This window comes from Ursus americanus, chromosome 10 (genome assembly GCF_024610735.1).
Source record: "Ursus americanus isolate L20-20 chromosome 10, mUrsAme1.1.p, whole genome shotgun sequence".
Taxonomy (NCBI): domain Eukaryota; kingdom Metazoa; phylum Chordata; class Mammalia; order Carnivora; family Ursidae; genus Ursus; species Ursus americanus.
In genome coordinates this window covers 42,112,065-42,134,566 of record NC_142136.1, presented here as the reverse complement: position 1 = coordinate 42,134,566, position 22,502 = coordinate 42,112,065, and the positions used below count along the sequence as shown (strand labels likewise).

General features: G+C 35.4%; 1 long non-coding RNA gene across 2 annotated transcripts in view; it reads left to right on the top strand.

Moving 5' to 3' along the window:
- The window catches only part of LOC123801085 (uncharacterized), a 424,009-nt gene that overhangs the window by 67,464 nt on the left and 334,043 nt on the right, over positions 1–22,502 (top strand). Inside the window, exon 1 of one of the 2 annotated variants that reach the window (XR_015725930.1) lies at positions 8,119–8,295. The exons of the other annotated variant lie outside the window; for it this stretch is intronic. This is a non-coding gene — a long non-coding RNA (uncharacterized LOC123801085). Of the gene's footprint in view, positions 1–8,118; positions 8,296–22,502 lie in introns of those variants that run through there. 2 annotated transcript variants of the gene reach the window in all.

The following is a 22,502-nucleotide window of genomic DNA, read 5'->3' as shown; positions in this document are numbered from 1 at the left end:
ACAAGCAGGGGGAGTGGGAGAGGGAGAAGCAGGCTCCCAGCGGAGCAGGGAGCCTGATGTGGAGCTGGGATAATGACCTGAGCCGAAGGCAGAGGCTTAAGGACTGAGCCACCCAGGCGCCCCTTTCCAGTACTTCAAATACACTGTTTCAGTTTCCTCTTAACTTCTGTTGGCACCAAGGAGAAATCTGCGGTAGTTCTTATTTATTTTCCTCTGCACAAAATGTCTTTAATTTCCTATTTTTATGGTTTTTCTCTTCATACTGAGTTTTGAGCAATTTGGTTATGATGTCCTTGGTATTGTTTACTTACTGTTTATCGTGCTTGGGGTTCATTGAACATTCTGACTTTTTGGGTTTAAATTATCATCAAATTTTTAGTACTTTTGGCCATTATTTCTTCAATTACTTCTTTCTCCACTCTCTCCTTCTGTTGGGATGCTAATTACGTGAATATATTTGGCTGCGTGATGTTGATCCACAATCCAGTGCTGCTCTGTTCCTTTTTCTCCCCCACCCCTTTCCCCTTTTCTTTTTCCTCTCTGTTTCTTGTTGATAGCTTCTGCCTATGTATCAAGATTACTGATCTTTTATCTGCTAGGTCTTATTTGCTATTAATCCCATCTAGTGTATAGTTCATCTTAGGAGACTATATATTTTTACTTTTAGAATCAAATGAAATATTATCTCTGTATTTACCCATTTATACCTTATATATCTCTAATAAATAGGATTATGATTTCCTCTATCTTCTTGAATGTGTGAATGTAGTTATAAATACTATTTTAATGTACTTGTTTACTAATCTAGGTCTGTTTACATTGATTTTTTTTCCTTATGATGGGTTATCTTTTCCTGTTTCTTTCAATATCTTATAATATTTTATTGGAAATCAAGCTTTGTGTGTTCTATAGACTGGATGTTTTTGTCATTTTTTTCAATACTCTGGTAGTTTATCTTGGATAGGTTAAGTTCCTGAAAAGCAATTTGTTCTGAGACATGCTTTAAAACGTAAAAGTTTTGCTACTCGGGACTTGAGCAGTCTGTAGTTTAGGACTGTTGATTTTTCCCTATCTACTGAAATGATGTCCTTCTTTTGATTCTACTTGATTCTTCATGTTATATAAGGTTTTTTCTAAGTTACTGATGAGAATATGAAATGTACTCACCCTGTATGAGCAGTAGCAAAGATTTTTTTCTTTTGTTTCATTCTGGTGTTTTGTTTTTGTTTTTGTACCCCCCCCCTTTACTTTGGTTAATTTTTCACACGTATGCAGTGGGAGGTACTCAACTGAACATTTTAGGGAATTTATTTACAGTTTTCCTGAACTCTCTCTTGGTGTGGTTTTCTTCTTTTATAGGAGTTTCTGCTTCTCCAATTTTTTTTATCCATACATTTTAGCTACTGTGGCCTCCAAGAGAATTCAGCTCTATTGTTTCAGCTCAGGGGGACTTTTGGGATTTCTTGAGGCTTCCTGGTCTATGGTGCATCCTGAAGACTCTTTCCAGGCAGTAATACAGAAAAAAATGTATGGCTTACCTCATTTGTTTTCCTTCCTTAGAGGACACTGTTTTTCTCTGTTTTCAAGTGCCTGAGGGCTGTTTTTGTTTGTTTGTTTTTATTCCATGTGTTTTGTTTTTGTTGTTTAGCAGGAGGGCAGTCTGATCCCCATTCTACCATCATGGCCTGTAGTAGAACTCTAATTTTTAATTTTCAAGAATTGTTTTGCCAGATATAGATTTTTTGCTTTGGCATATGTTTGTATTTCTCTCTGGATTTAAAAATGTAATTTCATTATCTTCTTTTCTCCATTCTTTCTGATGAGTAGTTAGATGTCAAATATAGTTTAGTTTTCCTGGATGTAATGTGCTAATTTTCTCTGGATGCTTTCAAGGTTCTGTCTCCATCTTTGGATTTTGGCAGCATGATTTTGATTTGCCTAGGTCGATTTCATCTGTATTTCTCTCTTTTTCAGAGATTCACCTCACTGAATTTTGCTGAATATCTAAGTTTAAGGTTTTTACAATTTGGGGATGTTTTCAACCAGTGATTATGAAAATATTTTATTCTGTGCATTTACTCTCTCCTTTCTTCCTGGAACTCCAATTACATGTATATTTGATGACTTGATATTTTCCCGCATGTCACTGACGCTTTTTTTCTTGAAACTTTTTCGCCCTCTGACTTTTCTTTGCATTATTTCCAATTTTTTTTTTAAGTCTAATGACTTCATCATCTACCATCTTCAAATTGACACATCAAGTGACTTCTATTTTTATAGTTCTGTTCTGCTAATTACAACGTCTTCGCTCCTAGGTTCATTCTCTTGTGACTGTTTTTCCTCTCAATTATGATTACATTGTTCTGTTTCTTTTCAAGAGTAGAAAATTTGTAATTGTATATTGAATATGACGGATGTTGTATTGTAGAAGTTCTGAAATCTGTGATGTTCTTCTGAAGAGTATTTATTTTTCTTCTAGCAGATAGGTACCTGGTCTGAAATCAAATGCCAGACCATGCCTCCCTTGGGTAGCTAGGAGTTAAAATATCTACTCGATGATTTTAGCTTTCTGCTTTTTTTTTTTTTTTTTTTTTTTTACAGTTCCTTTTACACCCCCCTGCATGTGCATAGTTTAGTAATCAGCTGAATATTTGGTGGAGTTTATATGCATATCTTCAAGTTTCCCACAACTGTGACTCTCTTCCATTACTTCTCTAACTTTCGACTTGCTCTTCTTGTTCTGACAAGTGTCTCTGACCCCTCAAGGTGGTAAGACTACAGCTTGCCACCAACTCCAGGAAGGTTTGTAGGTTGAGAAATGACCTAAATTAAAAAGTGGCAAACTGGCAAATCTCACTCATTGCAGTTCTGTTCTTTCAAGACTATACTTTTGCTATAGAATGAATGGTTTTGCTGCTTACCACCCCTGCCCCAACCTCCCCCATATTCATATGTTGAAATCTAGTCCCTAATGTGCTGGTATTTGGAGGTGGGCTTTGGGGAGTTGATGATATTAGAGGCCTTATGAAAGAGAGCTCTCTCACTCTTTCCACCATGTGAGGACAGAGAGAAAAGGCAGCCATGTGAACCAGGCAGTAGGCTCTCACCAGACACTAAATCAGCCAGTACCTTGATCTTCGACTTCCCAGCCTCCAGACCTGTACGATATAAATTTCTGTTGTTTATAAGCTGCCCAGTCTATGGTATTTTATTAAAACAGCCCAAATGGACACCTTTTAAGACTAACTCTTTTCCAGTCCCTGCCTTATTTTTGTCACCCCATACTGCCTTCAAATATTTGTTTTTATCTGTGTATTTATTTATCTGTCATCTGTCTCAACTCCCACAGTTCTCTGTGAGAAAGTTCATCCGACCAAATCCATTTGCCATTGCTAGAAACTAAAACCCCAAATTGAAATAAACCTCACCGTCTCAACTTTGCTCTTCTCATGCATATCCTCTTTATAGGCTCCCAAAAAACCAAAATACAAATTGCTACTTCACTTTCTACAATATTTTAATCAGGTCTCAGAGTTTTTTCTGAATCGTCATATGCTTCAGTCTTGTCACAGAATTATTCATGATTTGTTTACTGTTAATTCTATCCTCTCAAATTATACCATTCTTCCCACTTACACTCTACATTCTAATTGCCCTGAAATACTCACAGCTTCTTATTCATGTAATGGCGTTCCAAACTTCCATACATTTTCAGATGCTTTGTCCCATTTTCAAAGCCCTTTCCTTATTAACCAACGACATTATGCCTACACATTTTTAAAAACTGAGCTTAGACCTCACCTTCTCTTGGAAACTTTCCCAGGTCACCCATCCTACTGCGTTTTCTTGGAGGTGTTCTCATAATCTCACTCATGGCATATTTTAGCACTTTTAAAACTATGTTATATTTGCTGACCTACTTGTCTATCTACGCTTTCACATTTAAACATTTTTTAGGGTGTTACCTGCAGTGTCTAATAAATAGGTGTTGAGATAATAAATGAGAAAGTATAGGTAAGTGTCTTTGCACCCATATCATATGTCTGATATCCAAAAACTATTAATGAAAATTTTTCAATTATCTCTGAGAAACCTTATTAAGTAGGATATTAGCCAAGGGGTTACTTCTTTGTTCACTAATTTTAGTCCACAGGAAGGTTGACATGCTGAGAGCACTGGATAACCGTGTTGTGCTGTCTTTTCACCCAAGCCACAGTCCCTAGACAGCCCAAGGAATTGCATTCTGAATTGTAAGTGCTATCATTTTCAGAAACATCACACAGTATTTCCTTTACATTTTCTAAAAGAAAAATGTAAAAACAGAAACAAAGCAAACAAATAAAAATGCTATGAAGGCCACATTTACTATGATTTAGGGTAAACACTTCATGATTCATGCAGATGCAGAAAAAAATCCAAATAGTGTGTTGGAAACGTTATACTATTCTCATTGCATGGCAGATACATTATTTTCACCATTAATATCATTTAATTTTTAATTTATTCCTAGTAGTTTTCTCTTACGCTTTTATTTTATATACACCTATAGTTACATACACACACACACACACACACACACACACACACACAAACGATATCTTCCTTATTGTTTTACATGGAGGAGCTCCCTCTTTTTCTGGTAGGTTTGGAAATACATGAAGATGAGGATAATAAACCTTATGTTAACTCAGGCTTGGGAAGAAAACAGCTATTATTTTTTTTTTAATGTTTATTCATTTACAAATGGAGAATTGCTGTTCTGGCATTCAGGAACATATGCTGCTCTCATTCTGAATTGCACCCTCTTTTCTAGAATACAAACAGCTTCAAGTGGTTCTTTAATGAATAGAGATGCAATTATTTCATACTGAGCTGTTACAGAGAAGTTGAGAAATTAACTTATTGACAATTAACTTTTTAACAAATAAGTTAAATTACTAACAATATGCGAGTTAATTTAGTTTTGTTAAATTACCAGTTTTCACTGAGAAAATAATGAAATATATAGTAGACCAATATGGAAGAGTAAAACAATCATCTTTATAGAAGACAATATCTCATTATCAGAAAGTTTTAATTTCTGTTTTTATAAACAAGAGATAAAATATCTTATGGCATAATTCCCATTTTCTGACAAGTGAGGTAATTGAACTAGATAATTTTTATAGTTTTAAAAATCTGTGACTCAAGGATATGAAGTCTCTGGGGCAGTATAACTCTGAAGGGAATGAAAATAGGTTCTGAGGAAGAAGTAAAAAAAAAAAAAAACTTACACGTGGTTATGGCCTCTAAAGCTTAACTGCACCAACAAAAATTGCATTCTTTAAAATTTAATTACTCTTGGTTGGTTTTCTTGCATTTGACACGAGCAGCTTTGACACTGAATTATGAAAGATGCGTTAGTGCAAATATATGGCTGTAATCGGACAAAACTATAGACCAGAGATTGTCTGCACATTCATATGGGCTACTCTTGGCTGCTTTATGGATATTGTTTGTATTTCATCTTCTCTGTTTTTGTGGGTGACTTGGACTTTGAGAATTAAATACAAATCATTTATATTTTATTGTTTAATTCTACAAAATTTATTTTACTCAGCATTAATCATGCCAGTGCAGAAAACAAAAGAATGTTGATGATGTCTGAATGAATATCTTGCAGTTACCTAACATACATTATTTTCTCATTTTAAGCAAAAGTTAAAAGTTAAATGTGTTAAAAATAATTTTTAGGAAATGTATTATTTTGTTTTAATTTTTCTTGGGAAAATGATATTGGTTGATTTTTAGAACTTGATTACACTACTATGTATTTCTATAATGTATTAGCATAATGTTCATAAGTAACTTCATACATCCCAATTTATATTTGTATATAAACTACATTAAAATTGCTCAGCAAATGCATTTATAAAGTTAAACATTACTACCTTTTTAACGTTACTTGAAAATTTGATCTTGTCATTCTTAATATTATTCTAGTCACTCTTAACCATGCATTGAATTAAATAGCTTAATCTTTTTATTATTCTTTTTATTAGTACAGCATAGATATATATGCAGTACATGAAGACATAGTATACCTATATTAAAATTTCATGGAAGAATATTAGGAAAAAATTATCTCAACAGCTCTATAGGAGGCAACAGTAAAAAAGAAAATAAAAATTACTGCTCTAGGTAAAAAAAACCAAAAAAACCCAAAAAACAGTCATGATTTCTACCAGGTTTTTTTCATATTAAATCCTTAGGAAGGAATGAATCTGAAATACAATTATTCATCAAAGTTTCAATCGATGGAGTATATTAAAAAAATAAAGAGGAACACTTGAGTAGCTCAGTTGGTTAAGCATGCGATTCTTGATTTTGGCTCAGGTCATGACCTTGGGGTCCTGGGATCAAGCCCCAAGTCAGGCTCTGTGCTCAGCAGGCAGTCTGTTTGGGGTTCTTCCCCCCTCCCCCCGCTTACTCTCTCTCTCTGAAATAAATAGATAAAATCTTTAAAAAAAAATAATGAAGAAAAAGGAAATTACATTTGGATTATGTACTGAATTGTGAACACACAAAAAAATTCTGATACAATAGCTTATATTCTAATGATTTCTCTGATAGATTTTGCAAGGCTTCCCCCCCCCCCCCAAGATACTGTCTTAGTCTGTTTGGGCTGCTATAACAAGATACCATAGACTGGGTTAAACAACAAACATTTATTTCTCACATTTCTAGAGGCTGGGAAGTCGAAGTGGTAGCAGAAGAGATGTCTGGTGAAGGCCCATTCTCTAGGTCATAGATGGCTATCTTTGCAGGTGTCCTCACATAGCACAAGGGGCAAGAGTATTCATCTGATTCATGAGTGCTTTATCTTCATGATCTAATCGCCTCTCAAAGGCCTCATCTCCTAATACCATTACACTAGATGTTAGGATTTCAGCACATCAGTTTGGGGGGGTGCGAGGCACAGACAGTCAATCTTTAGCAGATACTATACTTATCATTTGAAACATTGCCTGTAGATAGAATGTGATACCTAAGTTATTATATAGGCAGGTCAAAAGGAAATATTGTTTCCTAATTAACTGAGTCTTAATGTATTGACCACTATTCCTGGAGGTAATACCTTTGCTGGAAAGTAAGCGACATTCAAATAGCTTATCAATAGTACTGATTGTTAATATTCTCTAAAGTAACCTCTAGGAAGAATTCAAGACCGACTTGCTATGGCTGCTTCTTCCCATCTCAATCCTGACTTCCTATATCCCTAAAAAAAAAGAGTCCCACTTTTTTTTTAAACTTTTTTTTTTTTAAAGATTTTATTTATTTATTGGAGAGAGAGAGAGCACAAGCAGGGGGAACGGCAGGCAGAGGGAGTAGCAGACTCCCTGCTGAGCAAGGAGCCTAATGCCGGACTGGATCCCAGGACCTCAGGATCATGACCTGAGCCGAAGGCAGATGCTTAACTAACTGAGCCACCCAGGCCTCCCCTGTTTTAAAACTTTTTAAAAAACTAATTTGCACACTCCACGTGTGGCTTGAATTTATATCCCTGAGATCGAGAGTTGCATGCTCTACCTACTGAGCCAGCCAGGCTCCCCCTTCCCTCCCCCCCCCCAAGTAATCGCCATGAAAAGGAGTCCCTTTAAAAGTCAAGGGAACCTTCCTACCTTCGCAGTCTTCAGAAGTAAAATTTTAGTTTTGGCAAAGAGGAGAAAAACTGGTTTATCTTCAATATAGAATGGCCACCTCTCTTCCTTCTCTTTGCTAATGATTTTTCCTCCATCTTTTCCTTTATTCCTTTGCATTCTAAGATAAAACTTTTAAAATTCTTTTCTGGAATAATTTCCTTCCATAACTGGTGAAATAACACAGCCAAGGAACTCTCCCCACTTAAGTGTAGAAATCCTCGTCTTCTTACCTTCTTTGTGTCCCTGGAACACTTATTTGGAAATTCAAATGAAACTAGAGTGAAGTAAATACCAGAACTGACTGATTTGGAAAGCTGGAAAGCTTTGGAAAGCTTTTATGTGTTAGGCCTTAGGTAGACAAGCAAAGGAATATTCAAGGCATGTTCCGGCAGAGTTCACCGGGGAGTAGAGAACAGAGGAGCTGGCACCAGCTGCCCCCCTCGGAGTGAAGTACTGCATATGTCTCAGCGCCTCTGTGCACTTCCCCACCACAGACTGACAGGGGTGCCTATAGCCACAGCGTGCAGCTGGCTGGCAGCGCAGACGTGGAAGAAACTGGCCAAATCTTCTTCTCGTGGGACCTGTCTGACATCTGCTGTAGCTTGGCAAACAGGTGAGGATCTGTGAGGCGGGCTCACCCAGGAACTTAAAACTTCAACAGCAGCTGCAGCTCTCCCGCAGCCAGCTCCCAACATCGGGGGAAGTGGCGGAATGCTAGCTAATATGTATTGTTACCTCTCTTTGTGATCCTCTGTTATTCTAGAGCCCGGGAAAACTTGTCGGAGACTCTCAAATTATAAACGAAGGATGATTTTATAGTAATTTCGTATAGACACAGAATGTGAGTCATGTATAAAGCCACACGAGGATCGATTTAGACTTAAATAGCGAGAACATATGCATGACTAATGGATCATGCATGATGTTGAGCAAGCAGAATATAATATTAGCAGAGAAATAAAGCTAAGTTCTGTTCTGTTCAAAATAGGCAAAGTTTGATGGTGTGTTGGACTTGATTTTTTTCGGCTCTGGTTCGAGTTTCTTCTTTTTCCCTCTGATTTAGCCATGGCTCAAAGCTTTGAATTATAAAGAATAAAAGTCATTTCTTTTTTAAAAGATTTTATTATTTGAGAGAGAGAGAGAGAGCACATGAGCAGGAGAGAGGGGCAGAGGGAGAAAGAGAAACAGACTCCCTGATTATTAGGGAGTCTAATGCAGGGCTTGATCCCAGGACCCTGGACCCTGGGATCATGATCTGAGCCACCCAGGCGCCCAAAAGTCACTTATTTCTATTGGATCATTCATGTTAAGCATGTGTGTTCACATGCTAACTGTATGTCAGGAGCTTAAAGTAACATATGGCCAGTAAAGAGAACAAGGGGACTTTGGGACAAGAAAGACGCCCTCTGCTGCAGATTCCTAAATTTTGAAGGAATTTACATCTATTTTTCCCCCCAGGAGAGGCACTAGAAGTTTAATAGATCCTTTTTTCATGCAAGTAGACCATTTGTTAGTGAGTTAGCTTACATTTGAGATGTTTCCTTATTAATTTTAATATTTGAATTCTTATTTTTTGAATATAACTGATATATTAAGATTTATCAGGACTTCTGTCTTTTGGATGGTGTTCTATTTCTTGTAATTTTAGAATAATAGAAGGGCCATGATATTATTTTTCTTACTTCTTATTTAGGTCTTAAGCTAGAGAGGTGAACACAATTCTCATGGCGTATAGACTGAGCTAAGTAGTACACCAGGGTAGAAATTTAAGTGAGTGTGTAGACCAGTCTTCACAAAATAATAAACTTTGCCCTTTTCAAGTAATATAAACTGTACCATTTCCTCTTTGGGATGTAATTGAAGGGGAAAAAAGAAGAGAGGCTTGCTTTTTGTGTCTTTGGATGTTATCATGGGAGCAAATGATATTTATTTTTGCCTAAGCCATCTTATAAAGGTGAATGGAGATTTTAGAACACATTTAGCTTGGAAGGGTTGAATGTGGAGAGCACCAGATACTTGATCATTGAATCTGGAAGCTCTCCAGATCTTATTATCTGAGTAAGTAAATGAATTAATTATTTAATCCACTGTTAATTTGGTTTGCATTACTGATAGTAAAAATCATCTTGATGCACCTAGAAAAAGTGTATTTCAAGACAAAAAGAGTGTTCTGTCACATTAAATAATTTTGAGAAGTCACATACAGTAGCCAATCAAGGCATAAAAACTGCCTTTAGAAGGATGATCATAACAAGGAAGAGGCTAGAGCTCTCTGTGCATATGAATGCTGAGCTGGCATGATAGGCCTGGAATCAAGACACTGTCATATCTTGTTGCTACTATGATTTGGTCCTGGTTATGCTGGAGAAGGGAGTCAGTCCATGCTTTCCTAACCTTGCAACTTAAAAGCCCCACAACCCAAGCATTGTGACTCTTCTATAGTTGGTATCACTCTCTGTTAGATCTCTGTTAATTGCATAAAAGGAAAGTATGGCCAGCAGGTGTCTCACACACCCACTGATCCTGTCTCAAGAATTTAATGTTGTTCCTGATGGTCTAGAATGTGTGTTTTCTGGCCATTAAGAATTTCTTATCCTGCATTTCCTTCCTGTCTCCCTCTCTCCCTCCATTCCTCCTTTCCTTCCCTTATTCTCTGATTTATTTACAAAAGATATTCTGTAATTGGCAATGTTATACAATAGAAAGTGGTAGCATAAGAAAAATAGGAATAATGTGGAGAAAATAATAAATAGTAAAATTGTGAAAGGAAGACAGTGTTCAGTTAATTCACACACACAAATATATGTATAAAGCATATCCTTAATATATCCTTAATAATATCCTTAATATTTTTGTAAATAATTTTTGAGAACACTCCAAGATAAAATATTTACTAAATAAATATTTGGAAACTAGCTTAATTGACCCATTGATAAATTTCAGTATGCCAAATACTACCAAGAAATATCTGCTAGAACATATCTTTTGTTGTTTTTTATTTTGGAAAGATTGATCATAAGCCATTTATTCTTATTCTTAGAGAAATGGGCCAGTTTTCTATTAGAGACACTTTATGATAAAAAGGACTATTTTTGTTTTTTAAGATACCTATTTTCCATCTTTATTTTATGGCTAGGTAGCAAGTTAAAAAGATATCTAACTTTTTCAGAAATTGTTCAATTTACCCACTCTAAAAATCCCACATCAGTGTGTGTTTTATGCACTTACAATTAAATTAGGTGTATATTGCATACAATTGAACACTTCCATTGTTAAATAATACAGTCAAGTTAGGGAAACATCAATAACATAAAGATACATGAAAAAAATATCTGTAGTTAAGCTTAAATGAAGACATTCTAATTTTATGAAATTGTGCTTTTTTTTTTTTTTTTAAAGATTTTATTTATTTATTCGACAGAGATAGAGACAGCCAGCGAGAGAGGGAACACAAGCAGGGGGAGTGGGAGAGGAGGAAGCAGGCTCATAGTGGAGGAGCCTGATGTGGGGCTCGATCCCACAATGCTGGGATCACGCCCTGAGCCGAAGGCAGACGCTTAACCGCTGTGCCACCCAGGCGCCCCGAAATTGTGCTTTTCTAACTCTACTGAAAGATTATCTCCTCAATGGTGTCCACTCAGTGTCCTGAGTACAGATAACCATTTTCCCATTTATCTCAATGCGCTGTCGGTATGAAGGAAAAAGGTCTTATTCATCTGTTCATCCATAATATTGTGCTTAGATTTTTCAATGCATGTTTATTCAATGGATTATTGTAATGAATGCATAGCAAATGGATACACCCATATTACTAGGAATTTTTAAGGACTATATAATCTGAGAGTCACTAAGCTTCCTGCACAACCATATAATATAAGGAGAAGGATAGTAATTCTAATGTGATATTTTATAAAGATGCCTGCAAGAGTCAAAAGATACCATTGCTTCAGTTGAAATACAGTTGTACTGTATTTTAATACATAATTTTTTGCAGCTTCCAGTAAATGGTGACTCACAGGCAGGTCACATTTATGCAAAGAAGTAAGGGACAAAGTGCCTACACTTTCCTTTGCCAGAAATCTGGCAGAAGAGAGGGAGGAGTTTAAGCTCTACTTTTATTAATTAAATAGAGGTAAGGTAATATATTTTTTTTTCTTGAGGACTTTTATGGAAAGTCAGAAATCTCTAGGCCCGGAAGATCCATGCTGAGATTATTGAGATTGACCTATAAATCGGTGTTTTCCTTTCACTCAGCTCAGACCATTTGCGTCACTGTTGTTTTGTTTTTTTAGATTTTATTTATTTATTTGAGAGAGAGAGAGAGATAGAGCAAGAGAGAGCAGGAGCTGGGAGGAGAGGGAGCAGTAGGCTCCCCGCTGAGCAAGGAGCCCAATATGGGACTTGATCCTGGGACCCTGGAATCATGACCTGAGCCGAAGGCAGATGCTTAACCAACTGAGCCACTCAGGTGCCCCTTCATCACTGTTATTTGTGCTTCTGGACTTTTCATGGTTACCTACACTTAGAACTACTTTGTCTAAGCATGCAGCCAAGTTGTTTTCAAGCATAATTTAACTCCTCATTCTCATTTTAATTCCTTATTAAAAATGAATCTAAAATTAAGTGTATTTAATCATGCTATGATTTATATTCTTCACGTAGAAAAACCCTCATTTTTTAAACTAATTTGTACTACCTATTTAGGTAAGTTGTAAATATTAAAAAATACATATATTTTTAAATTTTAAATTACAATATAGTTAACATACAGTGTCATATGTACAATACAGTGATTCAGCACTTGCATACATTACCCAGTCGTCATCACAAGTGTACTTCTTAATCCCCATCCCCTCTCTCCCTCATCCCCCTATCCATCTCCCCTCTAGTAGCCATCAGTTTGTTCTCTGTAGTTAAGAGTCTGTTTCTTGGTTTCTTTCTCTCTCTCTTTTTCCCTTTGCTCATTTGTTTTGTTTCTTAAATTCTACCTATGAGTAAGATCATATGATATTTGTCTTTCTCCGACTTAGTACGCTTAGCATTATATTCTCTAGCTCCATCCACATTGTTGCAAGTGGCAAGACTTCATTTTTTATGGCTGAATAATATTCCATTGTGTATATTATATATATATATAAAATATAATATAATGTATATAACATATACATACCACCTTTCTTTATCCATTCATCTATCGGTGGACACTTAAGCTGCTTCAGTAACTTGGCTAGTGTAAATAATGCTGCTGTAAACATAGAGGTGCATATATTTTTTCAAATTAGTGTTTTCATATCCTTTGGGTAAATGCCCAGTAGTACAATTACTGGATCATAGGGTAGTTCTGTTTTGAAATTTTTGAGGAACCTCCATGCTGTTTTCCACAGTGGCTGCACCAGTTTGCATTCCCACCAACAGTACACAAGGGTTCCTTTTTCTCCACGTCCTTGCTAATATTTGTTTCTTGAGTTTTAATTTTAGCCATTCTAACAGGTATGAGGTGATGTATCTTCTTGTAGTTTTGATTTGTATTTCCCTGATGATGAGTGATGTTGAGCATCTTTTCATGTGTCTGTTGACCATCTGGATATCTTCTTTGGAAAATCTGTTCTTGTCCTCTGCCCATTTTTAAATTAGATTATTTAAAAAACGTTTCTTGAATTCCTAATACTATGAAACAATTACACCAGGCTTTATTGGGGTTACACGAGTAAGTAAATGTAGGTTGAATTATAATTATATATGTGTATGTATAAGCTTAAAAACATGATTTTCAGAAAAAATAACCATGATTTTCAGTTCACATGCTAATTGCTTTTTATGTCTTTAAATTTTTGATTTAAATATTTAATTATTTTAATGTGATAACTGTTCCCTTTTAGGGATAATAGTAAAAAATTGTTTCTCATTAGAAATTTGTTACATCAACAAATAAGAGCACTCATTTTTATTTCTAAATATGATTTCACGACAATGTCAATTGTATCCCAACTCCAAATAAATACATTTTAATGGGTGACACTCAAAATTTTACTCTCAGAGCTTAACACTGAGGTCTTTGATTCATGTTTAAAAACAACTATGTATAAGAGTATTTTTAAGGTGCAAAGAGCTACTTTATTTCTTAAAATCTTGAGTGACATAAAGACAGATACAGCTATGATATGGGATTTGTAATAAATAGAGATAGTGAATATTAGAAACGGAAGAGGAGAGAATATGTAAATTGGAGAGGTTGTTCAATATGATAAAGATGTAGTCTTTATACTTTCAATCCAGCTATTGGTGAGTTTCTTATTGTGTATTCTGCTGACTACTTTAGGGACTTATCTAGTACTTATAATGATCACATGTTTGATTGCCAGTCTGTTTCCCCATTCATCTGTGACCTCTTTGATGCCCTTGGAGACAAAAAGAAATGTCATGCGAGTCTTAGATTTAGGTGATTTTGAGTAAAGGCTTACAGAATGCTTCTACTTAATTATTGCTAATGCTAACACTTGAAATCTTTTAATGTGTGTATGTACTGCATTTGCATTTGTGGCTGTTGTTCTGAGTACCCTGTTTCTCTCTTTAATTATAGAATATGTCCTCAATGAATGATGTTGCCCCTGGTGCTCTGTGTACCCCTAATACTCTAGCAAAGTTTTGGCCAGATGGTTAATGTCCATAAGTACTGTCTGACTGATATATTTATTTAAAAGAATACCTTTTTTTTTGAAGATTTTATTATTTTTAAGTAATCTCTACACTCAACATGGGGCTTGAACCTAAAACCACAAGACCAAGAGTCACATGCTCCACTGCCTGAGCCAGCCAGGTGCCTCTAATAGAACACTTTTGTAGTTAAAGATGTGTCCATTTATGTGTCTTGCAGGGGGGTCAAAAACCCCATGAAAAAGTTTTCCCTTATTCACTTTATAACAAATATTCGTCATTTTTTTCCTAAGTAGTCATGTAAAAGTGAAACCATTTTTGAATACTGCATTATAACTAAACTTAAATACTGCTAATCCACATAAAATTATGTAACAGGAAGGTTCAAGTGATAAATTAGTTTATTTTGAATAAAATATTAAATGTGCATGGTATTTCATAGTGATATAGCATATAATAAAGCAAATACATCCCTGGGACCGAGAAGATAAAATGGGAAAAGAATAGTTTCTTCAGTGAATGATGTTGAGAAGATTGCATGTCTACATGCAAAAATAAAACTGGACTCCTATATTACACCCCTCACAAAAATCCAAAGAGATTAAAGGCCTGAACATAAGTCCTGAAACCATAAAACTCCTAGGAGAAAGCATAGGGGGCAAGCCTCTTGACATTGGTCTTGGCAGTGCTTTTTTGAATATGACTCCAAAAGCACAAGCTACAAAAGCAGAAGTAAGCAAGTGGGCCTACATCCAACTAGAAAGCTTCTGCATAGCAAAGGAAATGATAAAATGAAAAAGCAGCCTACAGAATAGGAGAAAAAATTGGCAAGCCATCCATCTAATTATAAGTTCATACCCAAAGTCTACAAGGAACTCATAGAGCTCAGTAGCAAAATGAAACAAAACAAAACCCCCAAATAATCCAATTGAAAAATGGGCAAATGACCTTAATAGACATTTTCTCCAAAGAAGACATACAGATAGCCAATGGGTAAATGGAAATGTGCTCAATATCACTACCTATCAGGGAAATGCCAATCAAAACCACCAAGAGATATCACTTCATACCTTAGGAAGTCTATTATCAAAAGGACAAGAAATAACAAGTGCTGGAGAGGATGTGGAGAGAAGGGCACTCTCTTCACTTTATGCACTGTTGGTAGCGCACAGCCACTATGGAAAACAGGATACTGGTCCCTAAAGAAATTAAAAATAGAACTAGCATGGGATCAGTAATTACTACTGGTTATATATCCAAAGGAAATGAAATCATTATTTTGAAGGGTTACCTGTACTCCTGTTTTCATTGCAGCATTATTCACAATAGCCAAGGCATAGAAACAACCTAAGTGTCCATCAATAGATAAAGAAAATATGGGGTATATAAATACACAATGGAATATTTTTCAGCCTTAAAAAAATAAAAAAAAACCATGCCATTTGTACAAAATAGATGAATCTGAAGGGTATTATGCTACGTGAAATAAGCCAGAGAAATAAATATTGCAAGGTATCACTTATGTGTGAATCTAAAAAAAGTCAAATTTATGAAAACAGAGAATAGTACTGTGGTTGCCAGGGGATAGGGGAAATGGGGAGAGGTTGATTAAAAGAGTACAAATTTTCAGTTAAAAGATGATTACAGTCTGAAGATCTAATGTATAGCATGGTGACTATAAATGATAAATAATACTGTACAGTGTACATCAAAGTTGCTAAGAGTAGATCTTAAGCTTTTTCACTAAAAAAAAGGTAAAAATGTGAGGTGACAGGTGTGTTATGAACACAGTTGTGAGACTCTCTTCACATTGGATATATTTATCAAATCATCACCTTGTATACTCTAAATAGGTTGAATTTCATATGTCAGTTACACCTCTACACTTTAATGAAGTTAAAAAAATTCCTCTCTGATTCTTAGCAATGCTTCCTCTTTATACATGATTGTCCAGGCTTTGTCTCAGTGGTTTGTAACTATACTAAACCACTCTGCATGGGCTCAGGTTTCTCACACTCAGCACTGTTGACATTTTAGACTTGCTAATTTTTTGTTGTGAATGAGAGCTTTCCTTGTCGGAGGTTTGGTAGTATCCTTAGCTTCTACCTACAAGACACTGGAATTTAAACCCTGGCTCTGTTCTAGCTTTGATCATCAAAAATGTCCTTACGCTTTCAGAAATGTCTCCTGAGGGCCAAAACCATCCACAGCTGAGAACTGCTCAGGTCATAGTACAGAAGTATCCCCATTACTGTTTTTTGTTTGTTTGTTTGTTTTGTTTTTTGTGGGTTTTTTGAATTAAAGAGGTAATTAATGAGTTTGGAATTTAGCACAGAACTTAGTGCTCAGTACCTTCAATAAATAAAAGTTAATGTTATTATTAACAACTTACAGTAGTAATTAAGGCTTAACGTTAGATGTTGCTCAACAAATTTATTTAAAAATATTTCTCCAAGGGCAGCTGGGTGGCTCTCATTCAGTTGAGCGTCCCACTCTTGGTTTCCTCTCAGGTCATGATCTTAGGGTCTGTGAGATCCAGCCCCGTGTGGGGCTCTGCGCTCTGCGTGGAGTCTGCTTGTCCCTCTCCCTCCCCGTTTGTTCATGCTCTCTCTCTCTTTTCCTTTCTCTCTCAAATAAATAAATAAAATCTTGAAGAAAAATATTTCTCTAGATCTAGCAAATATTGTTTATTTTAGCTGTTACTCCAAGTGTAATTTATTGTGAATTAGAGTTGCAATTACAGCTGAGAGCAGTCGTCTCAAACCGTAGAAAATTTATGTTTAGCTTTAGCTTATGGTCACCATCTGAATTTGAGGCATAGAAACAAATGACTCATAGAAACTCCTATACTTCAGGCCTTAGCAATTAACACAATGTTGACAAACATCAGAACCTGAATGGTTAATATTTATGGTTTGTGGCTTGAGATGGTTTTTTCTATAAAGAATATTCCTTCAGTATCCCTTCAGGTCATGGAAATATGACATGCTGTATTTATATTGCTATATTAAATATTCTGGACTATAAATGAAAACACATATGTGAAAATATTTTATATTTACTAATCAGCTTTATAGTCTTAACTGATCAATCCCTCCATGGTTCCTTAGTGATTAGCATATTTCTTCTCAAAAATAAAAATGTATTTAGTGTTATTATCAATGACAAGAACTAGATGATACTATGAAGTCATCAGACAGCTACTGTAGGTGACTTGAATGAGAATCTCAGTTCAAGTAGAAGAAAATAACTAGTTTGTGAATGTTTAGTGGGGATGAGTGGGGGTTAATGATGAAGGGGGAGAATTGGGGGGAAAGCTGTCATCATCCTGCATAGAAAAGGTAAAAAAGTTGTAAATGTCTTCAAATGTAAATTTCTTAATCCTAATACAATGAATATGACTTTGCATTTTGGAATAGATGTTATTGTGACTCACAGTTTTTTTTACAGGATATTATAATTTATCCACTTGATAATGATCAGAAAACTTGTTACTTGTATCAGCATAAATATGTTTTGGTAACTGGTCTAGCTTACAGCAATTTGTGTATCAGAGAGAACTCCATATATTTTGTGGGTGAATTCAGTTCAATTAAATTTAGGTACATAATAGTTTTAAAGTAATGTCTCAGAAGAAAATAATTACTGCTCCATTTCTTTTTAAAGTCACAGTTTTAAGGGACGCTTAGGTGGCTCAGTTAAGCATCTGTCTTAGGCTCAGGTCATGATCTCACGGTCCTTGCTCAGCGGGGAGCCTGCTGCTGCCTCTGCTTGTGCTCTCTCTTTCTGTGGCAAATAAACAAAAATCTTAAAAAAAAAATAAAGTCAAAGTTTTAAACAGTTGAAAATTTCTAGTTTTGTTATTTAGGAAAAAGACAACCTTGGGATACATAGTAGGTAAAGAGGTCTTGTAATCTATTTTTTCAGTTAAAGAACTATTTAAATATTATATTATTTGTGTATCCCAAATAACTGCAATGTATCACATAATGAATTTAATGCAAATTAAGTGGGACTTCAGATACTCATCTTCTAAACAAAATGATTACATTTTTAAATGACTTTAGAACTTCTATGTTCTATATAAGATGTAGCAAATATCTTTAATTATTTTTAAAGTGTTGGAGAAATTTTCAAAACATTTCCAGTTCTCATTTAGCAAGCTGAGAAAAAAAAAACCTATGCTCTGTCAATCAAATTAATGGCCCTAGAGACTAGAAAGTAAGCATGGAAATGCTTAATAAAGTCAAATCTGGAAAAAGTTTTGTCAAGTATGACTCCGAAAGGAACCAAAGTAGCTTTAGGACTCAGGGCCATGAATAGGCCAGAAAGTGGAGAATTAAATAGATATAAGAAAATTCTTTAAGGTAGAGGCTACAAAATTTCAATTATAGAGGCATTTCTCTTTTACTGAGTGTTGATGAAATTGGATAGTGTGGGCAAATAGAGCTGAACACACAAGCTCAGATAGGAGAAAACATTCTTGTGAATAAATTCTTGGTCTGCAAAATCTTGGTATTTTTGTAATTCAGTCATGATAAAGGGAGGAATCTTGGAACGGCCAGAGTTACTACAGAAACTAACTGGAATGCAGACCTCAATAGTTGCAAGCTCTCTGAACAGTGTCAGAATTCAGGCAATCATTGATATTTGAGGGTCCAAACTGATGACAAGTCAGGAGGTGGAAGGAATGCTTATCCTTAGCATCCTAGATACAAGCGAGATTGATGCTAGGCCCCCTAGCTTGAGGTGTTGCTGCTGATACATTTTCCTTCTTGATTTAGGAAGATTCGAGAATAGTTCCTTCATAGATTGCATTGTTTCTTCATTTCTTCTTGGTGGTTCAATAATGCCCTCTGCTATCATTGTCTCTTTGCTAATCAGATGATCTTATTATTATTCTTTATATATTTATCTCCTTTACTAAACTTTGAAATTTTTTAAAGAATCACTGCCCTTATATATCTTTATATGGTTGATATTTCATGCAATACCTGGGAAATTATGGGTACTAAGTAAATGAATAATTATAGATACAGATGTGGAGATTTAGCTAAAGGGAAGCTATAGGCAGTAGGTGCTGAAACTCCTAGGATGGACAATCTTTTCTAGATTATGCCAAGAGAGGAAACAAGATTTCATTTGCTTCCTTTGGTTATACCTGGGGACAATTTCATTGAACTGGAGAACAATTGATGAGTATACTACCTGCTCATATATTCTGATTTCATGAAAACCAGCATTTCAGGGGTGCCTGGGAGAAAAATCAAGGCATAGTGGTATCAAAGAAGAGAAGAAAGCGTTTTAAGAATGATAACATTCTTAACATTTTGTAATAGCAATAAAAGTTCAAGAATGATTTCGGGGTCCTGAGATCCAGCCCCACATCAGGGCATCAGCCTCTCCACTCAGTGGGGATTCTGCTTGAGAGTCTCTCTCCTGCTCCCTCTGCCCCTTCCCCCCCAGTGCGTGCACATGCGTGCTCTATCTCTCGCTCTGTCAAACAAATAAATAAAAATCTTAAAAAAGAAACAAAACAGCATTTCAACCCATAACTTTACACACCAAATTGCCTGTGAGTTCTTTATGTGTCATATCTTTTTAAAGACTAGTTTTGCTTTAAGGTCAGTGTAGAAAATCATCACTTTGGGGCGAATGTGCTTAGCGTTTAGAAAATGATTTGGTAGAGTGAGAACCTACAGGTTTTGGTGTTGGTAAACTTTGGAGGGAGGGAAATTCTGGTTAATTCATTAACCTTTCATTCTTTAATGCTAAGCCTCCTGTATATAAGAGTAAAAAAGTGTTTATAGTCCTTGATCTCTAGAAGTATAACATTTTATGGGAAATGCAAGTAATCAACAAATAATGAAATTAGGGTAATCAACTATATATTGTAATGAAATAAATAAATGGATTTCTGTGAGTGAAAGAAAAAGTGAAAAAGAGTCATCCATGACATAAGTTGATAGTTTACAACTTCAGGAAGGGAAATGTATGCAAAGTCTGAGTGACCTGATCAGACTGGTCAAGGAGAACTGATGTGTTAGAGGTGAGTGTTGAAGAGGTAGAGGCAACAGACAGACATAATAGGGAGAGAGGAGAATCAAGGTGCCTAGACTTGCATTGAGACGTGGAAAGAAAGCCTATTACTAAATATGTAAATGTGAAAGTCTTTTACTTTACATGATTTTAAATCCTTGGAAACAAATCTGATAATTAAGTGAGAGAGTATAGATAAAATCAGAAGGCTTATGACAAGAGTCTAGGAATTCCAATATTTAGAATTTGGACCAAAGGAAGGATATAGTACATAGCTTAAAGAAAAATCAAGGCATAGTTGTGTCAGAGAAGACAAGAAAGCATTTTAAGATAACATTTTTAGCATTTGGAATGGCAATAAAAGTTCAAGAATGAGGGCAAATGAGAAAGGCCCAGGATTTTACAAGACATTTCTGGTTACATTGGTAAGAGTAGAATCAAGTGATAAGAGGGGAAGTTGTATTAGAGTAACTTGGATAAATAGCATCAGGGAAAATTAAATATAAAGGCAATGTTTTCTAACTTTTTAGGTATTAAGAGAAGAAGAAGGTTGTGTTTTTTGGAAGAGGATTTAAAGTAAAAATGGACTTTTTAAATGTAGGAGAAATTGGACACTGGCTATGGGTTGATGGAAAGGAAAGGATGGAGATGTAAGTGTTGATGATTGAGGAGAGAAGTAAAAACCAACTAAGCCCCTGAGAAGGGGGAGACCATTCGAAGCAGGTCTAGAAGAGTCTTTGATAGAAAGAGAGGCATTTCCTCTACCAGAAAGGAGAAAAGAGAAAGAGGGTGCAGAAATGTGGAAATTGATAGAAAGATTGAAGGTACTGTAATTTGACAGTTTCTACTTTTTCAACAAAGTATGATGTAAATGGCCTGCTAAAAGAGAAGATGTAAGATTAATTTTATATGAGCTTCAATTAATTTATTTGTTAAACACTGAGTGGTAATATTAATTGCCTCTCAAAAATTGGGACTACAAAATGGGACATATATAAATTCATGCCAAGTAAACTATTTGCCACATACACGTATTTCCCAGTCCTCCCCAGCCATCAGATAGATATCATGACCAGGTTTCCGTTGAGTTGCCTTGAAATCTATAGAATGTTTATGCCATCTTAACATCTAGACTTTATTAATGGGGAAATTCTGAAACAGGCTAAATTATTTACCCTTAAAATTTACAGTAGACTTCAGATGAGCTAGAAAACCATTGAACATTTTGGCGATCATTTAATCTCTTTATTTCTCTATTGGATAATGCCAATAACAAAGGTTGAGTAAAATTTACAGTAGATAATGGGAAATGATGCAGTCTATTTAGATATACTTGGTATCACCAGATTTCATGTAGATTATGTATTTTATAGTGGAACAAAGAAAAGTTTTATATATATTTTTTCCCCAAAAGCCTTTAAGTAGTGAAAAAGAATGCCACAAGTAGAATTGAAGGCTCCTGATCTCCAATACAACATGTTTCATCACAAACATTGCCTTCTAAATTTCCAGTTAGGTTTTGGGGAGTAAGGGAGATGCAAAGTTGCAAGATGTTTTCCTTTGAAAACTATTTGCATGCAAATAATCTATCTGACATATAGCCAAAAAACTATTGGAATTATTGCCTGGGTTATTTTGTTGATGTTACCTATTTATTAAACAATTATGTCAGCCCATCAATCACCACTTATTAATGATAGGGAAAAGTAGAAAAGGAAGTTGCTTCCTTACATTTTATATACCTTTGATGTTTAAAATTACACTACTATTATACAGAAAGTTGTTTTAAAGTATATTTTATATCTTGAATGATGTGTTTTCTTTAATTATGATGGTTTAGGTATAATTTTCTGGATCTTCTTGAACATATGCAAAAAATAGTCATTTTTCTTCTCACAATAAAATCAAAAGGAAATACATCACCTGTTCTTGCAATCAGAGCTCAATTTCTAAATTGCCACAATGAATTTCGAAAAATATTTCAGTCATAAAGATGATCAAAAGAAGTTTATAAACCAAAAGGTCAAATTGATTCAGATGTCAGACTGCATAAAGGCTGATAAAAATGAGGGGCACCTGGGTGACTCAGTTAAGTGTCTGCCTTTGGCTTGGGCCAAAGGGTCCTGG